We start from the raw sequence: 26,541 nt of genomic DNA on the forward strand, positions 1-26,541 counted from the left end.
AGCCTATTTAATGGAAAAGGACACAGAGGCCGGGAGGTTAACTAATTTGTCCAGGTTAACCCCTCCCGGGTAACGGGACTGTGATACCTGCGCCCCTTGGTCTGCAACAGTGCTTCATGCAGGGCGCTTGTGACGGCTGTTCTCCAGAGTGACGGTTTGTTTCATGTGCCAGCTTGACTGGGCCAAGGGATGACGAGGTAGATGGTAGACCGTCGCTTCCGTGTGGTAGTGGAGGAGAGCAGCACGGAGGCCAGTAAGTAGAGCAAAGGCAGTTGGACCAATAGATTCCCCAGTGTGGGTAAGTGTGGTGTGGTCCCTTGAGGGTTCTGAGTAGACACACTAACTAGTTTTCTTATTGATAGGGCAAAACAATTTACAAAAAGGGTTTGCTTGGACTCGATGTTTGAGGGTACAACCCATCATCTCGGGGAATTCAGAACCTTGAATCGGCTCCTCACATTGCATCCAATCAGGAAGCAGAAAGAGAGACGGGTGGGGTTGCGGTCTGGGGTTCAGCTCACTTTCTATAGACCCATATTTCAGCCAACAGGATGGCGCTGCTCACATTCAGGCTGGGTCTTCCCATCTCAGGGTAGCCTCTCTGGATACACCCTATGGACATACCCAGAGCATACGGCCAGTCGCTATGGTGAGTCTAAGTCCAGGGAAGTTGACACTGAGGGAGCATGGACAGCAGGGCTCCTCTTGGGACACCAAACTCCTGGTTCCTGAGCCTTTGAACTTGGGTAGGATCTCAACCAGCTGGCTCCCCTGGGCTCCAGCTTGCAGGCAGCAGGTTGTAATACCTCTCAGCTTCCATAGCCATGAGGACTAGTCCCTCATCATCTTGCTGTAGTATCTTACAGGCCCTGAATCTTTGGAGAACCCTCGCCATTATGGCAGGATTCGGGTTACTTTCCTACCCGAATAGGGATATTTGGTCATGGGATAGGGAAGTGTTGGGGATCTAATTATGAAAAAGTGACTTCCTGTATTACTGGGGCTTGGGACTTTGGCATGTGGATTTTGGGGGAGCATGGTTCAGCCTATTACACATGGAAGTGATATTTTGCCTAAATAAGCAGCAGCCAGCATTAACCCTGGAGAAAGGAGGGCAGTTTCCCTTGGGTTTCCTTTGAATAGCAGTCTTGTTCTCTCTAGGAATTAGCACCTTGCCCACCCCTGTTACCCGCTAAGACAGTTTTTTCCAAGCACAGGATCAGCCTGTCTCTGTTCGTGGAAATGCAGAGTCCCCAGGCCATGCCTGGCTCTGCCAGCCAGTGGCTGCTGGGGGCTGAGCAGTTTGCACTTTCAGTGTAGAGTCTGAGCCCACCTCCATTGGAGAGTCTCTTCAACAGCTCCGGGAGACTTCCTCCTCCCAGCCCCTTGCCGTCACATTTTATTCTCTCAGGACAAGGGCTGTCCCCTCCTGTTGCCTCCCGCCCTGTGTGTGGCACACAGTCCCCAGAATGCTCTTTGGAGATTTGTCTGTAGGCTGCAAAGTGCAGTCAGTGTCCATTCCCCGCCCCGCAACCCCCGGACTGGCTGGCATCCCTATGCTACACTGGGGTTTCCTGGCTACTTTCCCAGGAGCCCCCAGCTGCCTGCTGTTAGATGAACACCCATCCTACCTGCCTCTGGAGCCTGGCATCTGCACTCTGATATTAGAGACTCTTTTTTAAAACTCTTCTACCTCATGACCTAACACTTCCTTCAGAAGAAGGGGTGCCACCCCCAAGCACAGGACTGGATTCTCTCCTTCGTGTTCCTAGCTGGCAGGACAGAAGAGGACAATGGAGCTCTTGGGGGTGGGAGATGCAGTCTTGGGGAGGGGGCGGGGCTCTCCCTGGGAATCGTAGCAGCCAGGGCCCTAAGATAGCTCAGCTGGAAGGAGGCCTCGTTCTAGTCTGGATGCTCTGTCTCTGTTCTGGATGCTTCATTTGCCTCTGCTAGGCTCCAGCAGCCTCTTCAGCTCCCTGCCTCCTCCTAAGGAAGTCTTTCTAGTCTTCTATGAACCTGGAAATGTGGCTGTGGTTATCACAGCTCCAACTCTCAGCCCCCAGCTGAGCTGGCTGTCCCTGCTGGGCTTTGACAGGGCTGTGGAAGGGAGCCCCCAGCCACCCAGTGCCATTTCACACCATTGGATCAGCACTGCGTGTCCCTGGACTGCTGCCACCCCCCCCGGCTCTGCTCTTACTTGGGCTCGTGAGAGGCTCACAGAAGGAGCTGCTGTCTTTCAACTGCTCTGGAGAGGGGCCGCAGAGGGCCAGGGCATTCAAGTGGGCTCATTGGCTCTGTCCCTCCCAAGTGTGCCTTTTATTCCTGTGCTGGGAAGGTTTAATTAGACAATCTTAGCCCAAACTGGGGATGCATCTCAGCTGGTAGAAAGCTGGCCTGGCATGCCTGGAGGCCTGCATTTAACCCTTAGTACTATGGAAAGCCAGCTGTGGTGTCTGTAGACACGTCCCAGCACTTGGAGGTAGAGGCAGGATGACCGAGTTCAAGGTTATCCCTGGTTACATAGAGACTTCAGGGATAACCTGGGCTATACATATTCCTGTCTCTTTAAAAACAAGTGACCCCTCAGCTGAAGTTCGGAGACCACTAAGCAGGACCGTCTCTAGGCCTTTCTGCGGCTCACTCGTCTTTCTTGAAACCTGCACCTCCTCCTTTTATAACTCCCAATGTTCCCAAGAGGTCATAGGTCAGGCTGGGTGGCCTTGGGTCTGTGACAACCCTGAGAGCCATGTGAGATATGATCAACAAGCAAAGTACTTGGTATATGGGAAGGGCCTGTGACAGGGGGACTAGCATTTGTCCCTTGCCAAATCATCTTGCCAAATGCCCCAGGCAGGAGACACTCTGTAGAGGGGCAGGCAAGAGCTACCTACACTCCTGCCTGCTTCAGGGCACTGGCTAGGCCTTGAGCTACCACTATCTCAAACCAATGCCCCCCCCCCCAACTTCAGCCTTGTGGATAAGGGCCAGGGCCTAAGGGCATGAGCATGGCTTTGGGGAAGAGTGATACATGGGTCTGCTCTCAAGCTACAAGGAGGTGGCAGATGCTGGGAGCAGGGTGCTGCCGTGTTACCTGGTCACCAGTAAGAGACCTGTGATGCCTGCATCGCACTGACAAGACCTGAGGTACGCTGAGCTCAATGCCAAGCGAGCAGCTTCCCCAACAGCACCGGTCTGGGAAAGACTAGATTCAGAAGCAGTTTAGTAAGGGGCGTCTGCCTCGTCTTATACTTGTCTGTAGAAGGGAATGTGTCCTATTGTAAGGGCAGGCGCAGGGTCACAGAACTGACAGTCTGTGGACTTGATGCTGGGCCTGCTTATCAACCCTTTCCTGCCTCTGCAGATGATGATGACACAGCGGTCCCCAAAGGGGAAGCGACTGTGCCGAGGTCACACTGGGCTAGGGCAGAGCGGAGAGCATAGCCTCCTATGTCCACCCACTCCCTTACCCAGCCTCCCCTCTTCTCTACCCAGCCTCCCCTCTTCTCCCGAGAATGGACTGTTTGCATCTGTTTAAATGTCACTAGATTAGCCTATGTCCTCAGCCTGTGTCTACCCAAGAGGTGTCTTATCTTCTCCGAGGGCCTCTCTCTACACTAGTGCCCTACCTAGCCCCTAGTGTTTCTCAGAGAGACCATATCACACACCCCGCCCCAACTAACCTTCACTAAGCTTCTAACTAAAGGGGGTGTGGGTTAAGGGTGAGGCTAGCCCTTCAACTCCTAAACCTGGTTTTTGTCTAAAGGAAGAATGGACTGCTACGTAGCACCTCAGGAAAGACACTACCCAGACAACTGCAGTAGGGGTCATCTCCACCGTACCACAGAGAGGGTGGGGAGTGTATCTTCTAATACAAGGAAGAGGGGAGTGAGAGGGGAGGGGAGTGAGGGGGGAATGAGGGAGAGAGACGGGCTGTGGGAGACAGACAGACAGACAGACAGAGGGCATCACTGGATGGGAAATAACTGAGGGGGACATCAGGGGCAGAGGATTTGAACCCAGCGTTGGGGGTAAGGGGTAAGGAACTTGACTGAATGTCCGTGGTCATCAGGGGACTTGTTCAGCCAATTCAGCAGGTTCCTTGCTGGGCCTAGGCAAGCAGGCCAGAGGGGGTGGGGTAGGGTGGGGTGGGGTGGGGTGGGGTGGGGCAGGTTATAGCCAATCCAATGAGGGCTCAGAGAAGCCTGGTGTGGCCAGGGCTGTGCCAGAGATTGCAGGGTCACAGACTGTGGGGTTCTGGGGACTCTGTTTGGGCTGGCCATGCCCGAGCCCTGCTGGAAGGGGTCATCCTGCTCTTGGCTCCATTCTTGTTCTTCCCGCAGCCCCCCTAGCAACAGAATTTTCTCATTCAAAACAGACTGATTCCTCTGGGAGGAAACTCACCACTCTAGAGGACTGGACCGTAAATCAGGTGGCCAAAAAGCAGCTGTAGGAACTTTCTACCTGGTCTCAGGGGTGGAGTTTTGTGTCTTTCCGACCTCTGTTCCTGTTGGCCTAAGTTGCAGGTCAATGGAGGTAGCCCTGGGTCATGGCTTCACACACTTCTAGGTCAGGGACTTCCGCCACCTGGCCGCACAGCCAGAGTGGAAACTTCCTGAATTCAGTGTCATCACTGCTTGAGGCTCAGATCTAACCTCTACCCCAGCTGTCCTGCCTGAGCTGACGCTCCTTAGCGCTCACTCCCAAAGCCTGTGTTCTGGTGCTCAGCCCTGGCCGTTTGGGGTTTTGCTTTTATTTTTATTAATTTAATTTTTATATTCCAATCCCAGTTCCCCCTCCTTCCTCTCCTCCTTCCCCCCTCCCTCACTTCCCATCTGCTTCTCGGAGAGGGTAAGGTCTCCTCTAGGAAGTCTACTAAGTCTGTCCCATCATCTAGTTGAGGCAGGACCAAGGCCCCTCCCCACCTCCCCCGTGCCTAGGCTGAGCAAGGTGTCTCTCCTTATAGGATAAAAATGGGTGGCTTTATTTATTTATTTTTGACACAGTGTCTTTACTGTGTAGCTTTGGCTGTCCTCAGACTTGCTATGTAGAGAGACCGTGCCAGCCTTGAGCTCACAGAGATCTGCCAGCCTCTTCGCTAGTTCTAGGATGAAAAGTATCCGCCACTAGGCTCAGCCTTGGTTTTGATTTTTGAAGAAAAATTTAATTCAGTTTTCACACATCAGTTTTGGTAAGACTAGAAAATGCAGAAAAGCAAAAAAAAAAAAAAACTAACAAAAAAAACCCACCAAAGAGTCTTTTCTTCATGGCCATCAAGTTGGCTCAGCAGGTAAAGGCATTTCCGTATGAGCCCTGACAACCGGAGTTTTGGTCCCTGGGATGCACATGGTAGAAAGAACTAGCTCCTACACGCTATCCTCTGACTTCACACATGTGTTTTGCTGTGCACCCACACACACACAAACATATCCGTGTATACACACTACACACAAATACAGTTTTTACACGTCCTCACAGTTATCCCAATACAACCCTGATTAGCGTCACCGCTGTGTCTCTCTCCATTTGTTTCTGTCTGTCTAAGGAGCTCTGCTGTCTGGAAGCAGAGCACAGACCAGTGGCCTCCAACCACCAAGGCCCCTGGCTGTGAAGGGGTAAAACCACCACTGCGTTCTCGTCCAGGCTCTGCGGACACTTGACATGTAAGCCCAAAGAGCTGTGCGCGCGCTCCAGCCAAGCCCGAGCCTGCTTCCCCTTCACTCTGGCTGAGCGCGCTGTGGAGACTCGCACTGTCCTGTCGGCAGAGCACAGTTCCTGCCTCGCTCTCGCCTTCCCAGGAGGAGCGAGGGTCACACCCACACAGGATTTGTCCTCTCTCCACGCATGTGCAGAACCTGCAGTGTCTGCGCGTTAGTTAGGTGCGCTTGTGTGCCCTGGTCCTCTCCGTGCGTCCCTTGCTTGGGCAGAGCATTCGCGGTGGTGTTTCTATGTCTTGTCGGCGCTGACACGGTGGTCCAGGGTTCTGGGGGAGGGGTGTGGTCCCTTCTCCTTTTGTCCTATGCGGTTGGGTTGGTTCAGCTGCTGTGATAAGGATCTGATTCTCATGCACGCAGGAGTCTGCGTCCCTGTGTCCACACCCTTGTGTGGTCCCCATCTTGGTGTGGCCTGGCCTTAATGTTTTGGGTCTAGGAAATAAAATACAGCGGCTAACAGGGGATTGCTGACACCAGGGTCTAAGGCTGGGGTGCCGTGCTGGGTTTGCACTTATTTTTTTTTTCTTTCATTTCTTTGCAACACTGGGGTGGAGCCCAGGACCTCATGCAGGCTGGACAAGGCCTCCCTATTGAGCTATGCCCCCAGCTCCTCTCCTTCTCTCTACCCTGGAGGAAGACAAATGCCATATGAAAGACAACTCATGAAGAGGCCCTTGCCCGTGGGAGGACTGAGCCTGCCAGGAAGCTTGGAAGTACATCTCCACCCGTGGAGGATGAGCCCATGGCTGGCATTAGAGCAAGGCTCTGGCCCCGCCCCCTCCCTGCATCTGGTCTAGAGAGGCTGTGTTTCCAGGGTCTCCTGGAAAGCTCCAAGGGCAGGCAGGCCCTCAGGAAGGCCCCAGCTCAGTCCCCACAGCAACTTGGGGGTTGCCCTCTGAGAACCGATGGCTTGCGGCTGAACGGCTTAATCTGTATTAAAGTATTGCTGACCATCCTTGGACTCGGGGAACAGATTTACTATTTTTAGCAGGGAGTGTGAGAAATCCTGTTAGTCTTCACAATGGAAGAGAGGGGTTGTTTATTGCAAAGAGTGGCTTAAAAAATCATGACAGTTCTTCAGGACCCCACCCATGACACCCCTACTTATGTCCCGAGTAGACACAAAAGGCAGACCAGTTGGAATTTCTGTCCAAATGCTGAAACACTATTCATACCATGGACCCGACTAGTTAATTATGTTCCCTCCTGGAACCCTGTGGAAGTTCGAGTCTCTGATTTTGAGGCCAAAAGAGAAACTGAGCCAAGAGTAGTGTAGCCTGGACTTCCCTGTGTAGGCTCAACTCTAGCGTACCCTTCTTCCCGCTTGCCTTACACAGCTGCTGTGATGAGCTTTGGGGACATCATAGCTACACGGCATAAGTTCTAAGTGCTGTATGTATGTGTCACCCCTTGGATGGATAGAACCCAGAACAGACAATAACAAATGTCAGTGTGGATGTGGAGCAATTAGGATCTTTGTACCTCACTGGAGGGAGTGAAAAGCAGTTGGGTGGTTCCCCCAAATGACTGCATGCAGAACTGACCGATGGCCCCATGGTTCCACTTCCAGGCATATGCCGCATGCAGTAGAAAAGCATGGGCATATGAGCGTTCATAACAGCCTTATTCTTAATAGCCCCCAAAGTAGAAACAGCCCAGATGTCCTTCAGCTGTTAAATGGATAAACAAAATGTGGTAGATCCACACAGTGGAATATTACACAGCCACGAAAAGGAAAAGAGACATTGACATATGCTTCCACGTGAAGAAAACTTGAAGATATTATACTCAGTGAAATAAGCCAGACACAGAAGATGGCATATTGTGTTACTTAAATGAGATTTCTACAATAGGCAAATCTAAAGAAATCAAAAATAGACCGATAGCCTCTGAAACAATACAGAGAAACCCTGTCTCGTAAAAACCAAAAAAAAAAAAAAAAAGACTGTATTTGGGGGGGGGAGGTGCCAGAAGTGAATGCTGATTTTCTTTTTGAGGTGATAAAAAATAGTCCTTGGAATTAGATAGCATACCCTCTGTGAGTCAGCTGGAAACTGTTGCAGAATTGGATAGCAGGGCTGGGTAGAGAAGAAGCAGAATTGGATAGCAGGGCTGGGTAGAGAAGAAGCAGAATTGGATAGCAGGGCTGGGTAGAGAAGTAGTTCATGCTGTATATGCACAAGGACTGGGATTCAGATCTCCACATAGAAGCAGGCAGATGAAGCTGTCACTTTCAATCCCAGAACTTGAGGGACATTGACAGGAAAGTGCTCCCTAGGACAAGTCAGGCAGCTGAACCTGCCAGTAGGTGAGTTCCAAGCTCAACTTTGCCTCCATGAATAAGGTGAAGAGTGATCAAGGACACTGAATGTCAACTTTGGGTCTCCGGATATACACCCCCACACACACACCACACACAGGAGGAAGAAGAGGCAGGGACATAGAAACAGGCCACATTGGCAGTACCATTGCTACTGTGCAAATATGAGTGGACAGTATTCTTGACAGACTATGGGGAGTCACATGAGGGAATGGAAGGTGGTTTGGGGGGGGGATGTTATCTTAGCCATGAACACATCAGGCTGTTAGTTATGCAGTTATAAATTAGTTTGCTTTAAGCCTCGCCTTTCCCATCTGTAAAGTGGGACCACTCCCACTTTGTAAGGCCGAAGACTTCATCGGGTGATGTTGCATATCACCCTGCACTGGTAGCTGTCACGGAGTCGTGACTCTGATGATTGTCCATTGCTCTGTGCCCAGTACTGGGTTGAGTACCCGATGTGCTTGAGGGAATCAAGGCTGTGTCCAGACCCCACCTGTACCCAGAGTCAACTTGCAGAGCCCTTTGACACCGTGCACTTGGAGATGTGATCACAGAGCTTATCTCACTGCCGTGCGTCCCACTCAAGGCAGCCCAATCAGTCCGTGCAGTCTCTGCCGGACAAAGGACCAGGAGGTGGCTCCAGGGCAGAGCACAGTGGCAGTGGGGCAGGGCCGATGCTGGCTCATTGGTGAGGGGACAACAACAGCCAGGGAAGGACCCCGAACACCCTGCTCCTGAGTGCCTGCTCCTGGGTGTATTGGCTTGTATTGTTCAGGCAACTCTAGGACACGCTGAAGCAGCCACCTGTGGAGTGACGGGATGTCAGTGACGAGTGCCTTAGAAGGATTGCATGGGACAATGTGTCCTGGGGACAGGACCCTGGATGCTAGGAGCCATCATCATGCCTCCTACACGTTTGTTTTATAGGTTGAAATCTTCGCGAAGCAAAATGTTTGTTTGGGGACAGAGTCTCACTGTGTGGCCCTGGCTGGCCTGGAACTCGCTCTGTAGACCAGGCTGGCCTCAGGCTCACAGAGATCCGCCTGCCTCTGCCTCCCCAGTGCTGGGATTAAAGGTGAGAGCCACCAACCTTCCTAATGCTGCGGCCCCACAACATAAGGTTATTTTCATTGCTACTTCAAACCTGTGATTTTGCTGCAGTTCTGAATCACAATGTAAACATCTGAGATGCAGGATATCTGACATGGAGCCCCTATGAAAGGGTTGTTCGTCCCATAGTGGGGAGCCGTGTCCTACAGGTTGAGAACCGCTGGCCTAGAGGAAGCCAGATCACACAGCAGGACTCGAGTCTGCCTGCTCACTCTGCGTGGTGGAGCTTAGCAACAGGCCCAGTGGAGCAGTCCCTGGGGCTCATGAGCCTCCTGAGAGTGAATAATGGCATCGGAGGCCCTGAGGATCCTGCCAGTTTTAAGATGATGGGGGTACTGCCCTCTGTCTCATGGGATGGGGTGTTCTTGGTTAGCTTTGATTAAGACACTTAGATGGTGTTTTTCTTGTTCTTCTAAAAAATGGTTTTGTTTTCATGCATCTGTGTGTGTGTGTGTGTGTGTGTGTGTGTGTCAGTGTGTCTGTGTCTGTGTCTGTGTGTGTCTGAGTTAGGGTCACTAGTGCTATGATGAAACACCATGACCAAAAGCAACTTGGGGAGGAAGGGCTTGGCTTATATAGCCCAAACCATAGTTCACCGAGGGAAGCCAGGGTAGGAACGCAAGCAGGACAGAAAGCTGGAGGCAGGATCTGATGCAGAGGCCATGGAAGGTGCTGCTTTCTAGCTTGCTTTCCACGGCTTGCTAACTAAACCTGCTTTTTTATAGAACCCAGGACAACCAGCCTAGGGATGACCCCACCTACCACGGAATGGGCCCTTCCCCGTCAATCAGTAAGAAAGTACCCTACAGTCTTGCTACCTAAAGGTAGATCTTACGGAGACATTGTCTCAGTTGTGAGTCGCTCCTCTGCTGACTCTAGCTCACGTCGGTTGACGTAAAACTAGACAGCACATCGTGTGTGCGTGCACGGCCACTCACATTTGTGTGCGTGCACACGTGTGTTTCCCCAAAGTAACATGCAATGTCTTCCTCTCACTATCCACTTTACATCGCTGATATTTGGGGCTGAAATAGGGAGTGGCTGCCCTGTCATGGCCCCTCCAGGCTCCTTGCATAACCGTCCATCTTAGAACCGTGAATGTGGTTGAGCTCTTAGCCAGCTGAGTGCCATTGCAGCATTTCCTAGTCTCTCTGAGCCATGTGTCCTTACGCTAGCAGGAGGGAACAATGTTCTTGGGCTGTTTGTCCTCAGTGTAGCTTGGGACTCTGGCCATGGAAGATGAGGCAGGACATCGTAGACTCTGGGCTGGAAGCTGTGACAAGGACTTAGGCGTAGTGTTTCCAGAGCTCACTAGAGGAATGTTCCAGTTATTAATGTGCTTTGCATAGTAGGTGACTCAGAATGCCCTTTACCGCAGTAGAGGGCGGACTTGGAGGTCACCAGCAGCAGGCACTGGCGTACTCTCTGGAGGATGAGGTGTGGAGGGGACTGAGCTGGGGGGCACAGTCTAGAGGGGATAGATGGAGTCTAACACAGGCCAGAGTGCCGCCCCCATACTCTGACTTACACAGTGACGGCCTTTCAGCTGTGCCCATGGATACAGGAGGATGAGGTGTGGAGGGGACTGAGCTGGGGGGCACAGTCTAGAGGGGATAGATGGAGTCTAACACAGGCCAGAGTGCCGCCCCCATACTCTGATTTACACAGTGACGGCCATTCAGATGCTGGCTACCTCTCAGGTCTGAGTAGGGCCCTGGAGCTTGTTGACACTCAAGGTCCTTGTCTCCCTATCCCCACGTTCTGTGCAGTCCCTGACCCCTGGAAAATCAGAGCTCTTCTGATCATGCCACCCATGTCACACGAGCCTTGGACTTCTCTCCTCTGGGTTAAACATCCCACGTTTTCCCCCCTTGCAGAACATCTGCTCTAGATTCTAGATTCAGCGTTGATGTGTAATAGATTTAAAATAAGTTACATGGCATGGTCCAGCAAGCCAAGCTCCACTTCATACACCAAGGACAGGTTCACTAGGGGTCCTGCTTCAAACAAGCTGTCCTAGGCAGTGTCTCCAACAACCCCTGGTCCAGATTTATAATGGAAGTCATGACACAGACTTACTACTGGGTTCCCTGGGGTCAGACTTGGCCATGGTGGGGGTTGGGAGCTTTGGGAGAGGAGGGTGATATCTTGAAGCAGAAATTCTTCCTATACATGGACCCTCCCAAAGTCCCCAGGAGTGGAGCTGAAGGATTCTTGGTTGTAAAGTGTCCCCACCGGGTGCAGTTGGAAGGGGTTGTGTAGGATCAGAGACAGTTTGTTCATTGCTGAGAAACATCGAGAGCTTGGTATTGATTGAGTGAACGCTGTGTGGGGTGGGGCCTCATGTTGGAGCCTCTACATGGTCTGGGCAAGTCTGTTCTGCCATCCGTCAAGACTGGCCAGCCCCAGCTCCTGGACACAGCCCAAAAAAAGACATAGTCCTTGGCCTTCTTGGCTTAAGCCAATGAGAGAGGACATGTGTAGGTGACAGGGCCCCAGAACAGAGTCACCAGCATGGAGCATGGGGAGAAACGTCCCCGGGAAGGAGGCTCTGAACCTCTCAGGACATCCCAGTGTTGACAAGGGAGGGGCCCAGCTGAGTGTGTTCCAGTCACAAGGAACAACATGTGCTGGGTGCCTGGGCCTTGGGATTGGCTCAGGGCATGCCGTAAGGGCCTTTCTGTGAGTCCATCAATCTCTGCTTAGGGTTTGTTTTGTGTCCCTCCCCGGCTTTCCGAGTGAGGGGAGGTACAGTTCGTTCCAGCTGCCATGCAAGCCTCTGCTGCCATGCAAGCCTGTGCTCTGAGGCTGGAATCCAAGGCTGTGGCCCCGAGCGGTGTTTGTCTGTCTTCTCAGAGGTCTTCCCCACCCCCCTCTTAGAGATAGGCCGTGTTGTGGAAGTGACGCTTCAGAGACGGGCTGCCTTGCCTTTGAGGTCTGGCTTGAGGCTCAGTGTGGAAATCATTGCCCTGCCACTGTGGGGCAAGAGCTGCCCTATGTGTAGCCACGAGTATGGGAGCTGTTCTGCTTCCTGCCCTTGGCTCCTCTGCGCTCGGGAAGCCACTGAGACCACCGCGTGTCTGAATGGAACCGGCCATCCCGAAGCTGGTGTGATCAGCCTGGGCTGGCTGTGTCGGTATCAAAGTGACTGAGGTACTGGTTGCTAAGCATCCCTGCGCACCTTTGCTGGGGCCACACACGTCCCTGTGACCCAAGCAGTTCAGGAAGCCACCCTGGGCTGTGTGGGCTGTTAAGTTTCACTACTGGCCGCCTTCGGGTAAGTCTCCACGCGGGCCTCTGCGTCTGCACTTCCCCTCTGCCTGCCTGGCAGGCGTAGCTCACCTCTGCTTTGCCCACTACGGTTTACATGTCTTGCTATCTTCAAAGCCGGCAGGTTGCCGAGGCAAGGGGCCCTGAGTGTGTAAACGGGCTGGGCGCTGCAGCTTGAGAACACTTCAAACTGACTTCAGCTAAAGTCAGTTTAATACCGAGGCGCTGACTTCCTCAGGACGTTAGCCCTCGGGCTGGCCGAGAACCCCACTAGGCAGGAGGACTGCCTTTCTGTAGTGATCAGGATAGGTGTGATCTCCAGTCAAAGCCAGACTGGCGGTGGATAGCGGGAAGAAGGGAAGTGAGGGGAGGGGCAGGGGAAAGAGGAGAGAGAAAGACGTAGGGTTTCCTTCCTTGAAGAAGATCTGGAGTTTGAGTGAGGATTTTGTTTGTTTGTTTGTCTGTTTGAGACAGGGTTTCTCTGTATTGTTTTGGAGGCTGTCCTGGAGCCTCGAACTCACAGAGATCCACCTGCCTCTGCCTCCCGAGTGCTGGGATTAAAGGCGTGCGCCACCAATGCCCAGCTTTGAGTGAGGATTTTAAGATGTGTTTTTTATTATTTTGATTATGTGTCTCTGTGTGTGCATGCGCATTTGTGAGTGTAGGTGTTCACAGAAGCCAGAGCCATTAGATTCCTCTAGAACTGGACTTACAGGCAGTTGTGAGCTGCCTAATGGGCGTGCTAGGAATCAAGCTGGGGCCCTCTGCAAGTGTCTTAGTTAGGGTTTCTATCGCTGTGAAGAGACACCATGGCCTTGACAGTCTTATAATGGAGAACATTAAATTGGGGCTGGCTTACAGTTTCGGAGGTTTAGTCCATTGGTATCATGACGTGAAGCAAGGCATCATGCAGGCAGACATGGAGTTGGAGAGTAGCTGAGACTTCTACATCAACAAGAAGTGAACTGTCACACTAGGCGTGGCATATATGAGAACTCAAAGCCCGCCCCCACAGTGCCATACTTCCTCCAACAAAACCACACCTCCTAACAGCGCGGTTCGCTATGGAGGCCTTTTTTTTTAAACCACCACAAGCAATAAGTGCTCCTAACTGCTGAACCATCTCTCCAGCCCTGTTTTATTTTTAAATTATGTATATATGTGTGTGTGTGGGTATATGCATTTGAGTGTAGTGCCTCCAGAGGCCAGAGGAGGACATAAGGTCCCTTGGAACTGGAGTTATAGGCAGCCAGTGCTCATAACTGCGGAGTTGTTGCTCTGGCTTGTCAAAGCGACAGTTTTAAAAGAAGAGGAACATTTACTCCCCTGCCATTTCATTCCGTCCCTCCCCTACCTTTTGTGCCTTCTCTGCCAGAGACTTCCCTTTCCCCAACCTAGCTCCACACAGAGGCCCATCCTGCTCCCCATAACACCCCTCAAGTTACTTACCCTCCTTGCCTACCCTTTGGCTGAAAATGCCCGTCCTCCCGTCATGGCTTTCTTCTAGGGACAAGACAACTTGGCAGTAATTCAGAATGACACATGGAGAACTGACAACACCGATGCCATCCCTAAGACGGAAAGAGCGTTTTTTTCTAGCTTTCACTGTCTTTGGCCACAGACGTATGCATACGCCTACTGCTGAGACCGCAGGGTCAGACTGAAGCTGTATTGAACTCAAGTTGCAGGGCCGAAGCGAACCCAGTTCTCATAAAGGGACTTTCAGATGGATATCTAGTGACATCTGAAATCTCCTGCTGCTCCCGGGGGGTGGGGGGCTGAGAGACGTGTGGGGGGGTACTGGAGCAGGCGGGGGGGCTGAGAGACGTGGGGGGTACTGGAGCAGGCGGTAGACTGGTCTGTCTGCAGGGCTGAGAGACGTGGGGGGGCTGAGAGACGTGGGGGGTACTGGAGCAGGCGGTAGACTGGTCTGTCTGCAGGGCTGAGAGACGTGGGGGGGCTGAGAGACGTGTGGGGGGCTGAGAGACGTGGGGGGGCTGAGAGACGTGGGGGGTACTGGAGCAGGCGGGGGGCTGAGAGACGTGGGGGGTACTGGAGCAGGCGGTAGACTGGTCTGTCTGCAGGGCTGAGAGACGTGGGGGGGCTGAGAGACGTGGGGGGGCTGAGAGACGTGGGGGGCTGAGAGACGTGGGGGGGCTGAGAGACGTGGGGGGTACTGGAGCAGGCGGTAGACTGGTCTGTCTGCAGGGCTGAGAGACGTGGGGGGTACTGGAGCAGGCGGTAGACTGGTCTGTCTGCAGGGCTAAGAGACGTGGGGGGGCTGAGAGACGTGGGGGGCTGAGAGACGTGGGGGGTACTGGAGCAGGTGGTAGACTGGTCTGTCTGCAGGGCTGAGAGACGTGGGGGGCTGAGAGACGTGGGGGGTACTGGAGCAGGCGGGGGGGCTGAGAGACGTGGGGGGTACTGGAGCAGGCGGGGGCTGAGAGACGTGGGGGGGCTGAGAGACGTGGGGGGCTGAGAGACGTGGGGGGTACTGGAGCAGGCGGTAGACTGGTCTGTCTGCAGGGCTGAGAGACGTGGGGGGTACTGGAGCAGGCGGTAGACTGGTCTGTCTGCAGGGCTGAGAGACGTGGGGGGGCTGAGAGACGTGGGGGGTACTGGAGCAGGCGGGGGGGCTGAGAGACGTGGGGGTACTGGAGCAGGCGGTAGACTGGTCTGTCTGCAGGGCTGAGAGACGTGGGGGGCTGAGAGACGTGGGGGGGCTGAGAGACGTGGGGGTACTGGAGCAGGCGGGGGGCTGAGAGACGTGGGGGGCTGAGAGACGTGGGGGGGGCTGAGAGACGTGGGGGGGCTGAGAGACGTGGGGGGGCTGAGAGACGTGGGGGGCTGAGAGACGTGGGGGGTACTGGAGCAGGCGGTAGACTGGTCTGTCTGCAGGGCTGAGAGACGTGGGGGGGCTGAGAGACGTGGGGGGTACTGGAGCAGGCGGGGGGGCTGAGAGACGTGGGGGGTACTGGAGCAGGCGGTAGACTGGTCTGTCTGCAGGGCTGAGAGACGTGGGGGGGCTGAGAGACGTGGGGGGGCTGAGAGACGTGGGGGGTACTGGAGCAGGCGGGGGGTACTGGAGCAGGCGGGGGGGTACTGGAGCAGGCGGGGGGGCTGAGAGACGTGGGGGTACTGGAGCAGGCGGGGGGGCTGAGAGACGTGGGGGTGCTGGAGCAGGCGGGGGGGTACTGGAGCAGGCGGGGGTACTGGAGCAGGCGGGGGGGTACTGGAGCAGGCGGGGGGTACTGGAGCAGGCGGGGGGTACTGGAGCAGGCGGGGGGGCTGAGAGACGTGGGGGGGCTGAGAGACGTGGGGGGTACTGGAGCAGGCGGGGGGTACTGGAGCAGGCGGTAGACTGGTCTGTCTGCAGGGCTGAGAGACGTGGGGGGCTGAGAGACGTGGGGGGGCTGAGAGACGTGGGGGGTACTGGAGCAGGCGGGGGGGTACTGGAGCAGGCGGGGGGTACTGGAGCAGGCGGGGGGGCTGAGAGACGTGGGGGTACTGGAGCAGGCGGGGGGGCTGAGAGACGTGGGGGGTGCTGGAGCAGGCGGGGGGTACTGGAGCAGGCGGGGGGGTACTGGAGCAGGCGGGGGGTACTGGAGCAGGCGGGGGGGCTGAGAGACGTGGGGGGGCTGAGAGACGTGGGGGGGCTGAGAGACGTGGGGGGTACTGGAGCAGGCGGGGGGGCTGAGAGACGTGGGGGGGCTGAGAGACGTGGGGGTACTGGAGCAGGCGGGGGGTACTGGAGCAGGCGGGGGGTACTGGAGCAGGCGGGGGGTACTGGAGCAGGCGGGGGGTACTGGAGCAGGCGGGGGGTACTGGAGCAGGCGGGGGGTACTGGAGCAGGCGGGGGGTACTGGAGCAGGCGGGGGGTACTGGAGCAGGCGGGGGGTACTGGAGCAGGCGGGGGGTACTGGAGCAGGCGGTAGACTGGTCTGTCGTCTGCAGGGCTGAGAGACGTGGGGGGGGCTGAGAGACGTGGGGGGGGCTGAGAGACGTGGGGGGGGCTGAGAGACGTGGGGGGTACTGGAGCAGGCGGTAGACTGGTCCATCTGCAGGGCTGAGCTTGCTGGCTGAGCTCCTCTTTGGCACACAGTTCCTGTGCAAGGCTCTCCCCACCACCGCCGCTGCCACGGTCCTCCTGGAGATCTGCACTGCTCTGCAGCTCACGGGGATTCTGAGCTGGCTCTCCACAGGGAGGCTGGGTGGTGCATTCTACAAGGAGCGTGTGGAGCATCCTACGTGGTGCATCCTGCTTGGAGATGCTCAGAGTCTCTTGTTTTCTAACCGGGTGACCTGTGGAGGGACCAGGGCTGAACAGAAGCTTCCCCCTTTAAAAGCTAACCCAAATGCAGACCAGGCAGGAAAGCCACGTGGATGAGTGAGTGACAGTGTGAACCCTGTGGCTTTGATCTCCCAGGCCCCTGTTCCTGCACAGAGCACCAGGGAACATGACTTTTGATGTTGGCTCCAGCGCAGCCATCTTGGGACCCACTAAGCTGTCTGTCATGGAGGGTAGTGGTAGCTCTGAGCCAGCACTAATTATATAATGCAGCATGGACCGCAGGCCCCACCTGAGCAGACCATTTGACGTCGAGGGAACCCAAAGTGCTACCAGGTGCCTTGGTATTAGCCCAGGGCCTATTTATTCAGGAAGTGGGACAGAGCACACATCTGCTTAGCCGAGCAAAAGCCAAGCCAAGTTCCTGAAGTCGCCCAGCCATTGTCTTGGTGGAATTGTGGAGTAGCTTCTTGGATGTCACTCTTTCAGGCCCTGAAATGGAGCCCCGTGCACAGAAATGAGAAAAGTGACCCGGGTATCCGCAGCCTCCACGGTACCATCTGGTGGCTCAGGAATCTTTTATAACCAAATGAGTAAGGAGGCTTTTCTCACACTGCACATTGTGCATGCATGCTCTCTCTCTTGTTCTCTCTCACGTGTGTGCCTAGGCACACACACACACACACACACACACACACACACACACACACACTGAAGCAGCAGCCTCTGGAAATGTTTCACTATGTTTTGGAGGCTTTTCTGTGTACCCTGAGTACATAGACGGTATTGTTAGCCAAAGCATGAGGGATAATTTGGAAATAAATGGAAGTTTGAGTCTGTGGGTATATCTCACAGTATCTTCCTGTATGACAGATAGCAAAGCTTGTATGTAATGCCTTGGTGTCCTCAGGTCTGGGTTGGAACAGGGCTGACACCGTCCCGGCTGTCTTTGTCCCTTTTAGGGGGAGACAGGCCAGAAGGATAGTGGTGGTGTTCGGTAATGAGGATGCAATGGCCAGCTATAGCTTACACCAGGTCAGAAGGCCCTCAGGACATGGTGGGACAAACGTTAACCCCAGGAGGAGGTGGAAGGGATCAGACCCAGCATGCTTCAAGCTCTTTGAAGCCCACAGGGCCTGTTCAGGGCTGGCCCTGGATCCCTGGGGAGGCAGCCCCTCATCTCCAAATTTGAACATGTCTGCCTGCTTCCACCTCCAACCCTAACTGGTGCCAATTCTGTCCGCTTGGCCATTTCAACAAAAACAAATCTCCAAGGAGCTTGGAGTCGACCCGTATCAGGAGCCAGTCAGGGTGTGAACAGGCTGTACAATTGGGCAACTGGCCAGCCAGGCTAACAGCCTCAGACTGGAACCAGAGTGTGTCCTTGTGTTGGTAAACGCTAGTGTGGAAGGCCTGGGCAGGGTTTCCACCGGGACACGAGATGAAACCAGCGCTCAGTCATTGTCGTCCCTATTCCCTTCTGCTTTTCCGTTCCCATTGCAGCCCTCATCGTACTCCAGAGACAGCCAGGCAGCCTCCCCTCCGTCCTCCGTCCTCCCTCCTCCCTCCTCCTGGTGGGGCTCAGGACCTCTTGGAGACAGGAGAGTTTATTCACGTGTCTCTCCCTCTCTGCACCCCACCCACCTTTGGCTTGCAGAATGCTGCGAGCTGTTTTCCTCCCCAGAGGAAGACTGCAGCAGTAAACACTCGGAAGTCTCCCAAACACTTGCTCACACTTCCAGGGTGCTGCCAGTGGTAGACGCTGCCGGGTGAGTTCAGCCTCGTGGGCAGGGTAGGTGCCACCCAGGGAAAAGGACGGCGTCTGTGCCTTGGGTCTGGCCACAGGGCAAGTATCCTTCAGGACTTGCTTCCCTGTTCCTTGTCTCGTCTCGGAGCTGTGTGGGGCCCCGCAGAACTTCCACGGGTAGTGGTAGGAGCGGGACTGGGGGAGGTTTTTCCCAGAGCTGGTGAGTCATAAGGATCTGGTGAGTGAAATGTGCCTCTCTTTGCTTCACAATGGTCGCCATAACATTACCCCCCACCCCAAGCTTCAGTCCCAAGTGTAGACCAAAATGTGGTGGAGACCGTGGCAGGGAAGAGGAATCTGGGTTTAAAAACTCCATGCCAGGATTGGAGAAATGGCTCAGCAGTTACCAGCTAGGCTCTCAACCAAAAATCTAAAAACTCGATGTCCACTGATGGACTAACCCTTCTTATGACGTGGCTCCTGTCACTCTGGGCGTCCCAGGGTCTGATTTCTTGAGGGGTGGGAGATGCCATCTCCAGTGAATACCTGCTCTTTCAGGCTTTCCCCCAGACTCTCTGGAACCTTCTGCTGGTTCCTGTCTTCCCAGGTATAAGCGCATGTCTGCTGCTGTCCACTCCATGGCATCTGGCTTCTTATCCCACCCTTGGGGGAGAAGGCCGGGAATCCCCCAGGCCTCCATTGCGGTCCAGGCGCCTGGCACGGAGCATGGGCACACCCACTCAGCATCAGCCCCTAGGTTCCTCATCTCCACATCTCAGCACACACTCAGGGCTCAGTGCAGCAGTCACGTGGCTGGGGAGGGAGGGCAGTGTTGGGACCACCTCAGAGCCCAGCTCAGGGACATTCTGATCAGTCACACAAGCATGTGTTCCTTCGTGCTTTGTTTTGTTATTAGACGCCTGCTGTAAACCTTGCATGTTCTGGGGATGGAAAAAGGAGGGCTAAGGATTAAAAGAGCCAGCGAGGCAGACTCGTAGCCAGCAATTTTATACACTCTGAAGCAGTGACATTGAGTTTCTTTTTAAAGTAATCTGGGCTTTGGCCGCCTCCCAGGAAATCGGATGTGTGCGGTGTGATGTGGCTCACGCCTGTTTGGTCTCGTAGCCCGGCTTCTTTGCCAAAAGCTCACTGTGAAGTTCCCAGCAGCTGGACCACAGAGGCACATGAAGGGCCTATCCAAATGAGAGGCAAATGAAGGAATCTGTTTCAGCGCTGATTAATTCCGGTGACAACAGACACACCCTGGACGGACGCCTGGTCCCTCTCTAATGCTGTTCCGTTTGTGTCTCTCCTATGTATTTTGCTCTTACCGCACCCAGGAATTTTGTTGGCTCCCACGATGCCGCTGGCCATGGCAATGGGTGTTTCTGAATTTCTTCCCATTATTACTGTGTCAGAATGGAATGCAAATCTTAAAAAAGAAATTTTACCATGGTTTTTCCACTACTCTAAAAGTAATAACAAGCCAGGCACGGTGACTCATGTCTATAACTCCGGTGTTCCGGAGGCTGAGGCAGGAAGACTTTTGTGAGTTCTAGGCCGGACGGCCTGGCCTGTAGTGTCGGACGGACCTCCATGCTTAAAAAGGAAAAGCAGAGCTGTGGCTCAGTTGGTGGGGTGCTTGCCTAGCATGCACAGGGCTCTGGGTTTGAACCTCCGCTCCTCGTGCACCAGGGTTAGGGACAAAAGTGCAAAGTCTGTGAAAAAGAATAAGGCTGGGCTTCCATTCCATGCCGTACGAAAGAATTAACTCAAAACACACCCCACACCTACATATAGTAGTTAAAACTAGAACACTCTTAGGAAATAAATGAACCAAGTCTTGACCTTGAATTGGGCCGTCCGTTCTTAGATAGGACTTGGAAAGAAGAAACATCCGAAGAAAACACAGGTGATGGTGTTCAAAGGATACCATCAAGAAGGCGTAGCGAGCTCACAGAAGAGCCAGGCTGGCAAAGGCTTGTGTATTCTGGACTTGTGTCTAGGATATGCAGAGAGCTCTTACAGTTCTCACCGAAAACAAACAAAAACAAAAAAACCACGTGTGCAAAGGACTTTGGTCGCTGACTTTTGTCATTGCTTTGACAAGATGTTTACAGGAGCCTCTTAGAAAGGCTGGCCCTGAGGTGCCTGGTCACATTGCTTATGCAGTCAGGCTGGGGGTCCTGGTGTTCAGTTTACTTTCTCCCTTTTATCCAACCTAAAATCCTAGCCTACAGAATGGTGTTCCCCCAAGTGAGGCTGTGTCTTCCTACTGTAGTTAATGCAACCTAGAAATCCCCTCACAGGTGCGCCTCCAAGTTGTTTTCTACGTGGTTCTAGAACCCGTCAAGTTGACAGTCAGTTTTAGCCACTGCAGGACCTGAGAAGACATTTCTCAAAGAATACATTTATTCAGGGGCCGTGAGCACATGAGTCCCCAGTCAACTGTCTTGAGAGACATTCAGTCCCAAACCACCACAGCCCCCCCACACCCACTAAGATCCTGAGAACAAAGTTGGGCAAATGCAGGTGTAGGGGTGGATGTGGGCCCGTTAGAACCCTTGTCCACTGCCAAAAGAAATGCCAAGAGAATGGAGCAACCACGAGAGAGGACAGGCTCTGTGTTGTTCCGTCTCCGTGAAACCTCTGGAGCCAGGACCTCCACAGAGAGGATGAACATTAGTGGTTTCCTGCGGTGGTAGTTGGGGGCATGTGGGAAATGAGTAGACATAGGTACAGATTTCTCCCTAAAACAGATTTTACTTGATGTGTGTATGTGTGTATACACTGACATCCATGCGGAGGTCAGGACAACTTGTGGGAGTTGGTTCTCTGCTTCCACTGTGTAAGTCCCTGTGGGACTGAACTCAGGTTTCGGGCTGGGTATGCTAAGCACATGAACTCACCGAGCTGTCTCTCTAGGGCAGGTATGAAGTTTCTTAGGAGGGAGACTAACATGCTCTAAAATGGATTGTGGTAGTAAGCTCACACCTCTGAAGCTACTGAGATACGTACTTTGGACATGTGAACTGTGTGCTGGTGTGTGTTATTCCTGGGTGGAGATGCGTGTTTGTTGTCCTATGCTGTGATATAACACCAGGAAAAGGCAGTTTCTGGAAGGAAGGGTTGGTTTTGACTCTCAGTCTGAGAGGCCACGGTCCCGTCACCATGGGGAAGGCATGGCAGTGGGAATCCGAGGCAGCTGATCGTGTTGCATCCACAGTCAGGGAGCATAGAGATGCAAGCTCAACTTGTGGTCCCCTTCTCATTCACCCCGGGGCTCCAACTAGATCAGTGGTTCTCAGCCTGGGGGTTGCAACCCCTCTGGGGTCAAATGGCCTTTTCACAGAGGTCACCTAAGACTGTCAGAAAACAGAAATTTACGATATGATTCATAACAGTATCCAAGTTACAGTTATGAAGTAGCAATGAAAATAATTTTATGAGGAGTGGTATTAAAGGTTTGCAGTGTTGGGAAGGCTGAGAGCCGCTGCTCTAGGCCATGGGATGGCACAGCCCACATTCGGGGCGAGTCCTCCCCCTTTGGCTAGACCTCTTTGGAAGCGCCCTCATAGACACATGTCCTGGACAATTCCAAACTTAGTCAGGTTGACAATGGGACTTGACCAGCACAGGCGATTGTCTAAAATCCCCAAGGACTTAGCGCAGGAGCTCGGCCTCCTCTTGTGTTTCTCTTTCCTCAGCTCATACTTCAGGGGGGAGGGATTTCCCTCCGTGTCTTTTCCCCTGAGCCCGTCTGCCGTCTTCTTTCTTCCCTCCCAACCCTGCGGTGCCCACTCAGGAGGAACCTTGCTCTCCACACACACATCACTGCAACGCCGCACCCCAGTCTTAGATCTCCTTAGCTTTCCTCGTGGGCTGACTTCCCAGTGGGGCTTGTGTCCAGATCTGAACTAACTGTCCTGGGACCAGGTGACTGCACCTCCATTAGCTGTCATGCCGCAGAGGCTTGGCAAGCTGGAGCAAGATCCGGGCCCTTTGCTTCCTCCGTAGCTGAGCCATCCGGGAAGTTCATCTGTGGGTATCTGAGCATCGGGTAGACAGGAGAGTCCCAGCAACCAGCCAGGGAAGCAGATGGAGGGGAAGGAGCTTCACCTGGTACTTCCCCCAGCAGAAGGGGCCTCTGGAGTCTCAGTGCCACCCTGGTCCTCTGTCCAGATGTCAATCATTATGGCCTTCTGTGCATTATAGCAGAAAGAAAATACTCTGCTGCCCTCCAGCCGGGCTCTCTTTAATAGTGAATCCTGTTCCTTACAGGTGACTCTGACGGAATCATCCGAGTGGGTTGGGTCCTTTCGTCATTTTTGATTTGCACTGGTCAGTGAGAAAGCAAACTTTGAAAGGGTATGTCGACTATCCGAGAAAGTGGGTTGGGCTTTGGTTAGCCAGGGTAAGCTGGGAATATCGCTTGTGCCAGCACCTACCACAGGTGACACTGAGGACACAGCTGCTAGCCTCACTGTCCTAATGGACTTTAAAGGGCCACCTCTGCCTTCTATACCCAGTTCCCCATCTGTTCTTCCTCAAGTCCTGCCATTCGCTCCAGAGGACTCCCTGAGACTGAGGGGCTGGCTTGCACTGGACTCCGCGTGGAAAGCTATGTTTCCTAAACAGACCATGAGTGGCCTCCAGGTGGACACTTTATTGCTGCGATCCCACAACCCCACCCCTAGCCCTGCTCTTCAAGGGTTTTCTAGAGTTTGAGTGAGAGCCCAAATACAATGAAAGGAAAAGAAGCGTAGCTAAATTACGTCAAAGGGCAGGGCACACTCAGAAGGATAGCTCCATTGTGGAATCTTTAGGCCCCATAAAGCGCCCTCAGGGGTGTCTTGGAAACCAGTCAGTCCTCCTCCATCTTCTTTAGGGATGGGAGCCAAAATGTTACAGACAGCACTGGGCCTCTCGTGGAGGGTGCCCTTCCCTGGGGACATGAGTCACGGCACACTCATTTACCTTCCAGACTGCACAGAGTGGGGTGGTATTGACCTGTGGGTCTCTGTCCTAGCCAGTGAGAGAACCGATCTACAGATATCCTGGGCAGGACTGACTGGACCGCGTGTGAGGCCATAGATCAGGGCCTCTTCTGCCCTGCTCTGCCGCTCTCCAAGTGCATGGGAGAGTGAGCCAGGGACAGATGTGCTGGGAGGAGGTGTGGGGGAGGCACTGAAGAAGGGGGAGGAGGGGGATGAGGATAAAAGAGAGGAGGATGGGAGGGGAGAGGGAGGAGCAGGAGGAGGAGGAGGAGGAGGAGGAGGGGTAGCAGCAGTCCAACTCCAGAAGTGGGTACTTGGCCTTTCTCTGCCCTTGAGAAGCAGCCGTTTGGGTGGGGATCCTGAGTGTCTGAGATGTTTATTTTAAACATCTTCCCCAGCCCCTAGCCCCTACTGTCCTACCAGGGACTGCATGGGCCTGCCCTGCTAGTCAGCTGTGAGATTCCAGGAACGCAATGCACTTGCTTAGGCACAGAGGCCTCCAGGGAGCACCCCGGACTGAAATACCTTGTGCGGCCTGCAGCTCTGGCGGCCTGGGCACCGTGAGACTCAGCCTGGTTTCTGCTCCTGGCACAGCCTGTCTGCATCCTGCTTCTTCCCCTCCTTCCTGTCTTTCCTCTGTGAAAGAAACACACGCTGCTCCCACACCATGTCGGCATGGCGGCCTCGGTGTGCCATCCAAACTGTCAGTGGGCTCAGAGCTAACTAGTCACCAGCACCTGGGAAATGTTAACTGTCCACCAGACTCATTCATTCACTCACTCACTCACTCATTCAGTTGTTCTTTAGACTCCAGCAACAACCCTGTGAGACAGGTGTATCTTCCCTGTTTTATACATAAAGTGAAGTCCAGCAGGGTTAAGCTACCTGCCACACAGCTAGCTCCTAAGCTACTAAACCTCACCCCTACACAGACGGGGAGACGGGACCCGTATGTAGGGCCCTGAAGTTTAGCACCAAAGTATTAGGGGCCCCAAGGAGGTCGGCTTTGTATGGAAAGAGCCCACAGAGACAGGCCTTGAACTGAAAGGCCCAGGGAGGTGGCTGTGAAATGAGTCTTGAGGACACTGGCAAGAAGGAAACCTTGACGGAGGCTGGAGTGTGTGTCCAGGAGGACCGCTCGGAGCCGGGCACCAGTGGGCGTCACACACACTGTCTGCTCTATAAGGTGCGTCTTCCCTGATTTACCACTGAGGGCCTGGGCCTCAGGGGGTAGGAAATACCCGTCCCAGCATGAAAGCAGGGTTAGCACCCAGGGCTTCATGGCACTGTGTTCCCACCCCCAGGAAACTGTCCCTCAGCATTGGTGGTACAACGCCGGCGAGGGTCAAGTACTAAGGAGCCCTCCCCTGTGTGGGGCCCAGGCCTCCTCAGCCTCTGCCCGTGTCTGCTTGCCTCTAATCCCATGTTTGTCCCGGGATTTCCCACACCTTAGCTCCGCAGGCTGCACCCCATCCCACGGCATTGAAGCTCGAGCCCTTCCTGGCCACCAACCCTCAAAGCCTAACTGCATGTCCATATCGGAAAAAGAGAGTTAAAACAGTGGTGTTTTCCGGGAATGGTGATAAACTCCCATAGTTCCAGTTACTTAGGAGGCTGAGGCAGGAGGATTGTTTGAGACCAGCCTGAGCAATGCAGTAACCAGTCTCAAACGACAGACTCTGGATGGCCTCACCCGCCCTGGGGATCAAGTGGGGATTGGGTGAGGGGCTGGGGGGCCTGGTGAGGGGGGGAGAGGGAGCTGGGATTGACCTGTGAAGCAAACTCATTCTAATTTAAATTTTAAAAAAGTACAATAAAAGCTGAAACTTCATTTTGGAAAAAAAAAAGAAAAAGAAACCAGTCTCAGTCAATTGATCATTTAATCATGGTGGCAGAGAAGAGCCTATGCTGCCCAGTCCAAGAATAATGCTCTTGTATTCAGGGTCAAGGTGGAATGGGAGGCGAGACCAAGACCCGGCCAGCATTTATTTGTTGGTGACCAAGCTCCCAAACCCCTGGTTTTACTCTTTCTCATGTTCGTATTTCCCAATGTTTCCTTTCCTTGTACCTTTTTCTGCCTTGGGAGCTGTGTGTCATCTGGCCAGAGGCTGCCGAGCAGCCTGGAAGGAAACCGAAGGGGAGGACACCCGAGGTCCAGCACCCCAGAATCCTCTCTGGTTCAGACGTCTGTGATGATGTGTCTTTTAAAGCATGCTGGAAAGAGCTGAGATGCCTCCATATCTTTATTAGATCCCCCAGCGAGAAGCCAGTGTTCTTCTAAACATCACGATGCGTCCTTCCTGCTCCCCGGGTCTCCTCCCCACTCCCTCTAGGTGTTTGCAGAACAATGTTATTTACCTCCTTACCTCTCCCTCCCCCCTCATCCCCCCCCCGTTGTTTTTTTTCCCCCGCCTGCTGTTTAGAGAGGAAAATCAAGAGATCGTGTTTTCCCTCCCCGCCTCATTCCATTCCCAGCCTCTTTCTAGGAAACAGCAGCCTTCTCTGCAGAAAAAGGTACATCTTGGCAGGAAAGGGAAATCATGAAGGAGCAGCTAGAAGGTGTAGGAGAAAGCTGTTCGCTTGTGCAGGACCCTGGCTGTGGTCTAGGGCCCCTGTTGCTCCTGTACCAACTCTCAAAGATATTGACGCTTCCCCCTGCCTGGAGGCTCCTTTCAAGTTTACACCTGACCCACCTTGTGAACCTTGCCTTGTGGTGTAGCATCCTGGGAAAGGGGTCTCCTTTCTCCTTACAGGAGGAGTAGATGCTGGAAATGTGGAGAGTTTGCAGGCCCCGTTTCTAGCCCGAAACATGGCCACTATTGCCGCCATGGCTGAATGCCTCCGGCCTCACCTAGGTCAGAAGATGGGTGTGTGGTACCAGCAGGGTGTTGAGACAGCCCTTCTTCTTCTTCTTCTTCTTCTTCTTCTTCTTCTTCTTCTTCTTCTTCTTCTTCTTCTTCTTCTTCTTCTTCTTCTTCTCCTTCTCCTTCTCCTTCTCCTTCTCCTTCTCCTTCTCCTTCTCCTTCTCCTTCTCCTTCCTCTTCCTCCTCCTCCTCCTCCTCCTCCTCCTCCTCCTCCTCCTCCTCCTCCTCCTC

General features: G+C 53.8%; 1 protein-coding gene across 2 annotated transcripts in view; it reads left to right on the forward strand.

The window, feature by feature from the left end:
* Hpcal1 (hippocalcin like 1) overlaps positions 1-26,541 on the forward strand; it is a 103,189-nt gene that overhangs the window by 20,153 nt on the left and 56,495 nt on the right. The window contains exon 1 of one of the 2 annotated variants that reach the window (XM_040730666.1): positions 18,385-18,471. The exons of the other annotated variant lie outside the window; for it this stretch is intronic. The gene's annotated coding sequence lies outside the window, so the exon portion shown is untranslated. Of the gene's footprint in view, positions 1-18,384; positions 18,472-26,541 lie in introns of those variants that run through there. 2 annotated transcript variants of the gene reach the window in all.

Source organism: Mesocricetus auratus, unplaced genomic scaffold (assembly GCF_017639785.1).
Source record: "Mesocricetus auratus isolate SY011 unplaced genomic scaffold, BCM_Maur_2.0 Super-Scaffold_100024, whole genome shotgun sequence".
Taxonomy (NCBI): Eukaryota; Metazoa; Chordata; class Mammalia; order Rodentia; family Cricetidae; genus Mesocricetus; species Mesocricetus auratus.